The 8,811-nt window shown below is 34.4% G+C and overlaps 1 protein-coding gene and 1 long non-coding RNA gene across 2 annotated transcripts in view; one reads left to right on the top strand and one right to left on the bottom strand.

Annotated features, from left to right (window-relative positions):
• LOC100329768 (G-protein coupled receptor 20) overlaps positions 1 to 3,782 on the bottom strand; it is a 6,855-nt gene extending 3,073 nt beyond the window's left edge. Inside the window, exon 1 of the mRNA XM_009293930.5 lies at positions 3,596 to 3,782. The gene's annotated coding sequence lies outside the window, so the exon portion shown is untranslated. The remainder of the gene's footprint in view (positions 1 to 3,595) is intronic.
• LOC141378962 (uncharacterized) overlaps positions 1 to 5,532 on the top strand; it is a 12,290-nt gene extending 6,758 nt beyond the window's left edge. Inside the window, exon 2 of the long non-coding RNA XR_012394801.1 lies at positions 3,634 to 5,532. This is a non-coding gene — a long non-coding RNA (uncharacterized lncRNA). The remainder of the gene's footprint in view (positions 1 to 3,633) is intronic.
• The last annotated feature ends 3,279 nt before the right edge of the window (positions 5,533 to 8,811 follow it).

Raw genomic sequence — 8,811 nt, 5'->3', positions numbered from 1 at the left:
GAATGCAACAATATATATATATATATATATATATATATATATATATATATATATATATATATATATACACACACACACACACACACACACACACACACTGAATAAAGTGTTGCAGAACTGTTGCAAACAATTTATTTATGTTGAATTTAAACAAATTAATTTTAATAATGTTCAACTTAATTTGTTTGTTTAAATTTAGCCCAAATAAATTGTTTACAACCACTTAACGTAAAAAAAATTGAGTACATGCAAGGAATCGTCTTTAAATCATTTTTTTTCAGTGTATATACACTAACATTTAAAGTCACAATTATTAGGCCCCCACCCCCCTCCCCCTCCCCCCTTTGTATTTGTTTTTCTTTTTTAAATATTTCCCAAATTATGTTTAACAGAAAACGGAAATTTTCACAGTATGTCTGATAATATTTTTTATTCTGGAAAAAGTCTTATTTGTTTTATTTTGGCTGGAATAAAAGCAGGTTTTATTTTTTTAAATAAACATTTTAAGGTCAATATTATTAGCCCCTTTAAGCTTTTTTTTTCTATAGTCTACAGAACAAACCATCATTATACAATAACTACCTAGTAACCTAATTACTCTAACCTGCCTAGTTAACCTAATTAACCTAGTTAAGCCTTTAAATGTCACTTTAAGCTGTATAGAAGTGTCTTGAAGAATATCTAATATTATTTACTGTCATCATGACAAAGATAAAATAAATCAGTTATTAGAGATGAGTTATTAAAACTATTATGATTAGAAATGTGTTGGAAAAGTATTCCCTCCGTTAAACAGAAATTGGTGATAAAAATAAACTGCGGGAGTAATATTTTAGGGGGGCTAATAATTCTGACTTCAACTATATATATATATATGTAATTCTTCTAATATGACATTTTTTGATTGAATTAAATATTTATTTGACAGATTTAAACAAACTGTACAAAATACAAGTATATCATACATCTTGAAATAAACTGTTCAGGATAAAACACAATAAAGCTCTTCATTCTTTAGTGTTGGATTAATATTAATGTTTAAACCAGTTTTGCTGCTAAATATTTTTGTGAAAATCACGATTTGATCATATTTGATTAATAGAAAGTAAAAAAAAACAGCATTTTATTCATTTTTTTTGTCCTTTGGCTTAGTCCCTTGTTTATCAGAGGTCATCACTGCGGAATGAACCGCCAACTATAACAGCATATGTTTTACCTAGTGGAAGCCTTTCCAGTCGCAACCATATACTGGGAAACACACAATCATTCACACACACTACTGCCAAGTTAGTTCATCAATTCCCCTATAGCGCATGTGTTTGGACTGTGGGGGAAACCGGAGCACCCGGAGGAAACCCACGCCAACACGGGGAGAACATGCAAACTCCACACAGAAACGCCAACTGACCCAGCTGAGGCTCGAACGAGTGACCTTCTTGCTGTAAGGACACAGTGTTAACCACTGAGCCAGCCCTAAAGCATTTTAATTGAAGGAGAAATCTTTTGGAACATTTACAAATATCTTTTCGCACTCTCAATTTCAGGCATCCTCGCTGAATAAAGTATTAATTTCCTAAATATACTGTAGATTAATACTGAAAACTTTCAGAAAACTCCCCTGAAAGTCCAGCACAAATGCACTCAAAAAATGACTTTCGTTCAAACTACTTATATAAAATGAGTTGAAACAACATAATTTGTATATATTATTTGGGACAACTTAATTTTTTATGTTCAATCCACTTAAATTTGTAAAAACGATTAAGTTCAACTTTATATATTTGTATTTGGACAGCATTAAGCTATTGTGTGTAAGCCAGCATTTTGTACAGTGTACATCTCTCAGTGGCACTGCGGGAATCTTTCCAGAGCTTTCTAAAAATGGCACATTCTTCAGCGTTGGCTTTTGTGAGAGAGTTTGTGCTCCTGTTCAGTGACGTCTGAGACCTTTTCTGAACACCACAATAAGAGCTTCACTAAATATGTACAAGAGTCTTTGATTCACTTTCATCAGCATATTAACTCTCTACGATCTTGACATCAGTAATCAATATATATGTTAAGAGTTTGTTTCTTGTATAACGCGGTGTTACGTTCAGTCATTCCCTGATGGTTCAGTCTGCAGGGGCATCACTGTGATTTTCCATAGAATGTGCTCAGTTAGGTTTAATATATATTGTTGCATTTTTCAACTTGGACTGTTTGTTAATATCTAATAATAATAATAAACTGTACAAAATAACAGTACTAATAATATATTTTGATTGATGCATTTTCATTACACATTTTAAAATGCTCAATACACACATTTCATCAATCAATCCTATAGACATTTGATCATTTGTTAAAACAATATTTCTGTTTTCATTTTGATTTGCTCCTGATTTCTGATGTCAAACGTGACATTTTAATAACTTTTAATAAGCTAACAAGCAAGTTCTTTTGTTTTTGCCATGATTACAGCACATGATAGTTTTCTAGTAGTTTACTAGATATTCTTCAAGTTTATTCTGACATTTAAGGGCTTAAATAGGTTAATTGGGGTAAGGTTAGGGTAATCAGGCAACTCATTGTATAACAGTGGTTTGTTCCGGAGACAATCGGAAAAAATAAAATAAATGTTAAAGGGGCCAATAATATTGACAGCAATATTATTCACAGCAGTTTTTAATTATTATTATTTTTTTACTTCAGCTAATGTAAGTTATATATATATATAAATATATGTTTTTTTTTTTAAGAAGATGCTAAAAAAATAATTTTTAGATTCTCTGCACTGCATTTTTAGATTCTCGATTATTCTGTATTCATATTTTATACCTTTTTTAATGTATACTTGTATTTTATTGCATGTTTGATTTCTCTGTATGTTGTAGCGCTTTGGGTTTTAGAAAAGCGCATTATAAATAAATTTATATATATATATATATATATATATATATATATATATATATATATATATATATATATATATATATATATATATATATATATATATATATATATTGTGTATATACTGTATATATACTGTATATATAAAATAGGAGGTCACACTTTACAATAAGGTTCATTAGTTAATGTTAATTATTGCATTTACTAAGATAAACAAACAATAAACAATACATCTACTACTGTAATTGTTCATGTTAGTTAACGTTAGTTAATGAAAATACAGTTGTTCATTGTTAGATCATGATAACTCATGGTGCATTAATTAATGTTAACAAGCATGGAATGTTAATAATGCATTAGTAAATGTTCAGTTATGATTAATAAATGCTGTACATGTGTTGTTCATGATTAGTTCATGTTAGTAAATGAATTAACTAATGAACCTTATTGTAACGTGTTACTAAATAGGAAATACTGTGAAAAAGGCACTTGCTCTATAAAACAAAACTTGTTTATATTTGAAGTTTCATTCATAATCCTGTCTTCAACTGCTTTTTACATAAATGAATGTGCTGCTTTGAATTACATTAAGGAACTACACAAATTAAAGAGTGATGATCAAGCAAGACAATATGCATAATGTCCATCCTCACATTCACAGTTGTGAAAGATATTCAAGAGCGAATAGAGAAGATAGTCTCACCGGTGGATCTGATGAATCTCTCTCTCTCTCTGCTTTAGATGAGTCTCCGGTCCTTCCTGAAGTTTTTAAAGCTCTGCTGAAAGCTTCATGACTCTTGGAGGAAAAACCCAAAAGCTCATCTGTCTCTCCAGGACGGGTCTCCACTGCTGGTTTTCTGTCTGTTCTCCACCCCTTTCTCCTCTACACTGAGGGATCTCTCTAGTAAACAGGCCTCTGGAGATCAACACACAGTCCTGAGCCATATTTAGAGAAACTCTGCTCTCTCGGTCCCATCCTTCAGAGTTTCTGTCGCATCTTTGTGCAACTGAAGTTTTGTGGTAAAGATTTATGGAAAACATTTGTTTTATATTTAAAAAAAATACATATTGGAACACAAAAGCAGTCATTATTATCATTGAAGTTAATATTCATATTTGAAATTGAGACATACACTCGAAAGATGAATAAATAAGATAATATTCAGACTGGACGATAGATGTCTGAGATATTTAAAAATCTGCAATTTAAATTGCTTTTAAAGTTGTCCAAAGATCTTAGCTATTCTGTTACTAATCAAAAATAGTTTTTGATATATTTACAGTAGGAAATTTACCAAATGTATTCATGCATCGTGACCTTAACTAAATATTTAAATGATTTTTTTTTTGGCATAAAAATAAAGTAATTTAGACTCAAACTGCTAATATACTTGAGCAACTGAAGACCGATGTTGTGGTTCAGGCTTAGATATTAAATATTTGGATTGTGGCATTATTTGCATTCATATTACTTGTATGAAAACATGTTGCTCATCGATTTATTTCATGATGGTAAATGCATTCATGTTCAGCAATGACGTTATTATAATTGATTATTAACGATGGACGTGTGAATGAGCGGATCTGCTGGAGTTTCTGACTCTCATCATCATGAAGATCTAAACATCCGTCACTTTGAGAAAGCCCAGAGAATCTCTCCTGTCCTCCACAGCTCATAAAACTGCTTCAGGATCAGCTCTGTGTGTGAAAACCACAGCGACAGGTGTGTCACATTATGATCAGCACATCCCTTGAGCCCTATCCTACACCTGAAGTTTTATTTTTTGCTAGTTTCAGCCTAGCGCAGTACCATTTTCATGTCCTGCACTACATTTTTAAAGGGCACCTATTACAGTATGCCCCTTTTTACAAGATGTAAGAAAGAAGTCTCTGATGTCCAGAGAGTGTGTGTGTGAAGTTTCAGCTCAAAATACCTCACTAATACACTAAACACGTTAATACTATTTGTGGTGTTTTGTTGAATGTCGCTTTAAATGCAAATTACATTGTGCTCTTTATAGAAGAGGGCGGAGCTATGAACGCCTGTGTGTCAGCATAGTGGCAGTTTCAAAAACAAGACTAACTTCATATGCTAATGAAAGAGAGATGGTCACTAGTGGGCGGGGCTTTCCCCCTCTGATGACATCATACAAAGGGAGAATGTCAATCAAAGTGTTTCTGCAGACTGCTTTGATCAAGTCTGATTGTAAACAATACAATTAATACATGTTTACCATTAGAAGCTGGAGATGTTCACACACTGATGACACACAACTGTGATTAAACCTTTTCTAAAAGTGATTTCTGCATAATAGCCCCCCTTTAAACAGCAAATGCATTTATTGTGCATTTTTGTAGTGTTGCTATTTTGAGGTCACTGAAATGCAGTAGACAACATTTGAAGTGGATCAAAACCTTTAAACAAAGTTGTTCGAAAACTTTTGAACAACTCCCACTCGTCTTAAAACAACTTTAACAATTAACCAACTAAAAGCTGCTCTAAAGTCAGTTTTTGTTCTTTAGAATAATGATTTTGCATGGTTAAATAAGGTGGATATTGAATTATTAGAAAATATCGAATTGAAATTTTTAAATTAGGATGTATTTGGGAAAATGTGTGTAAATTAAGCTCGTTTTAATAACCTTTTGGTCCTTTTGCATGTTTTAAAGACATTTTTAACTGTTATATCGCCACCTATTATCTGACCCAAACTAAATTTTGCATGATTGTTTACAGTTTACTTGCTAAAGTACTGATAGCTCCACCCTAAAGGAATGATAGTTCCACATTGAATGACAGATAGTCCTGCCCCAAATGAATAATAGCCCACCCCTAAAGGATTTAAAGCCCCACCCTAAAGGACAGATAGCCCTGCCCCAAATGGATGATAGCCCACCCTAAAGCCCAACTCTAAAGTAGAGATAGCTCCACCCTATAGGACTCATAGCTCCGCCCTAAAGGACTGATAAGTCCACCCTAAAGAAATGATAGCCCGTCCTAAAGGACAGATAGCCCCACACTAAATGACTAATAGCCCCACCACAAATGGATGGATAGCCACGCCCTAAAGCATGTATAGCCCTACCCTTAAGTACTGATAGCTCCACCCTAAAAGAATGATAGCTCCACCCTATAAGACATGTGCATACCAGATTTTGTGAAGTTTTGAGACTTCCTTATATTTACAGGCACGAAGGTGCATGAGCCAGTCCCCTCACCACATCACAACCTTAAAATTACGCAATTCTGAGTGTGCCTTACACAGTTGAGTGGGCCTGACAAACCACCTGTAGTAAACACACTCTTTCATCTCTCTGACGTTTTTCCAGACACTTGCACCAGCTTTGCACCAGACACTTTCTTACAATCTCTAAAAAGCATTGTGCAATTATGAGTGCGCCTCACACTGGTGAGTGCGCCTGACAAACCACCTGCAGAGAACACACTCTTTCATCTCTCTGACACTTTAACTGACATTCGCACCAGTTTTGCGCATTTGCACCAGACACTTTCTTCGATCAATCCATATATCTCTAAAAAACCAAACAAAAATTGTACATTCATGAATGGTGCTTCACAAGTGAGTGGGCTTGACAAACCACCTGTAGTAAACACACTCTTTCATCTCTCTGACGTTTTTCCAGACACTTGCACCAGTTTTGCACCAGACACTTTCTTACAATCTCTAAAAAGCATTGTGCAATTATGAGTGCGCCTCACACTGGTGAGTGGGCCTGACAAACCACCTGCAGAGAACACACTCTTTCATCTCTCTGACACTTTAACTGACATTCGCACCAGTTTTGCATATTTGCACCAGACACTTTCTTCGATCAATCCATATATCTCTAAAAAATAAAATAAAATTGTGCATTCATGAATGGTGCTTCACAAGTGAGTGGGCTTGACAAACCACCTGTATAAACACTCTGTAATCCGCACTTGTTGTGTGTATAACCTCTTGTCGAATCGCTGAATGCCTCCTCAGTTGTAATTCGCTTTGGATAAGAGCGTCTGCTAGACAACTAAATGTAAATACGGTCAAATAAGGACGAAAAGATGATATTTTGCTTTAGTGTTTTTGTATTACAGCACTCTTGAGTTAAACCATTAAACAGGAAGATGAATATAGTGAAGGAAAGAGCTTTTATGGATGTAAATTTAGCAACATGAGAAGCTGAAAACATGAAACAAACATTAATATCGTCTGTTTGGTCTGAATGTCTGATTAATGCAAATAAATCCATTTGATGAAAGTGAATTTGCTGTTATTTTTGTGTAATTGCAGGACATTTTTCTTTAAAAAAAAAAAAAAAAAAAAAAAAAAAACACACAGTCTCGCACTTTTTACCGGCAGGACGGATGAGTTACTGCCTCAGCATAAACACACGGCCAAAAATGAAGATCTATAAAAGTGAGAAACTGTGGCGGGTTACAGATGTTTACTCTAGCGGTCATCGCTCTGTCCAGACTTAAACCTGACAGACAATTTCAGCATTTCACTCATCAATCTGCTCCTAAAAGCAGATATTGAGAGACTCTTCCTGTGAGAGTGGAAATCATCATTTTCCTGACTGAATAACCGCTTTCATTTCCTTTCAGGGAGGAACAAGTGGATATCAACACAGTCTCATGTCAGATTGCAATGCATTAAGTCAGTTTTAATGCACATATCAAATAACAAATAAAGATTTAAAGGACAAAAGCTGCAAATATATACTATTGAGGTACAATATGGACTCTTAAGGTACTAATAAGTAAAAAAAATTGTGCCTTTTGAAAGGGTGCTGACTTGTTGACAGCTTTTGTACATTTATTTCTGAGTGTACACTGATTTTCTTTTAATTACTGTTCTTTGTTAAAGCTGTTTATTCAAATTAAAGTTTTGACTCGGCTGAAACTGAAAAAAGTAAATTTAATATAAATTAAAATATTTATTCTGCCCAAAGGACTTTTTTTGTAATAATTTAACAAAATAATATAGATAAATAAAATGATGTTTTTATTGACCATGAATTAATTTATTTACTTTGGTTCTATTTAAAATGTTCTTTAATAAACATAAATATATGCAATGCTATTGCTATTTTATGGATCTCCTTCATTCATTCATTCATTTTCGGCTTAGTCCCTTTATTAATCAGGGGTCGCCACAGCAGAATGAACCGCCAACTTGTCCAGCATATGTTTTACACAGCGGATGCCCTTCCAGCCACAACCCATCACTGGGAAACACACACACTCACTCACACACTCATACACTACGGTCAATTTTAGCATACCCAACTCACCTGTACCACAACTCAAACCACCAGGCTCGAACCAGCGACCTTCTTGAGGCGTGAGGTGACCGTGCTACCCACGGCGCTACTGCATTGCCTATTTTACGGATCTTTTTTTTTCAAATTATATAAAAACTGTACAGCAATACTACTTATTGTCACATGATGCCCTTCCAGCTGCAACCCAGTACTGGGAAACTCACATTCACACACTACGGCCAATTGAGTTAACCAATTCCCCTATAGCGCATGTGTTTGGACTGTGGGGGAGAACATGCAAACTCCACACAGAAATACCAACTGACCCAGCCGGGACTCGAACCAGCGACTTTCTTGCTGTGAGGTGAAAGTGCTAACCACTGAGCCACTGTGTTGCTCCCATAATTTTTCAATCAATGCAATATAAAAGTAATGACATATTAACAAATAATCCTTCGTCAAAAGATCTTAGTTTAGTGGCTGGAGGAAATAATTTCACCGCTGAGGAACAGGGAAAATAAAGGTTCTGGAAATAATCCTTCGTCAAAACATTCAGCATATGATACTTTTCCTAAACAATTATTAAATAGCTAATCAAGCAAACCCATACTGGACCTTCAGTCCAGTAAGTGTCTATCTTCAAATAGTCACAATGAG

Source organism: Danio rerio, chromosome 19 (assembly GCF_049306965.1).
Source record: "Danio rerio strain Tuebingen ecotype United States chromosome 19, GRCz12tu, whole genome shotgun sequence".
Classification (NCBI taxonomy): domain Eukaryota; kingdom Metazoa; phylum Chordata; class Actinopteri; order Cypriniformes; family Danionidae; genus Danio; species Danio rerio.
This window is presented reverse-complemented; position numbering and strand designations above follow the sequence as displayed.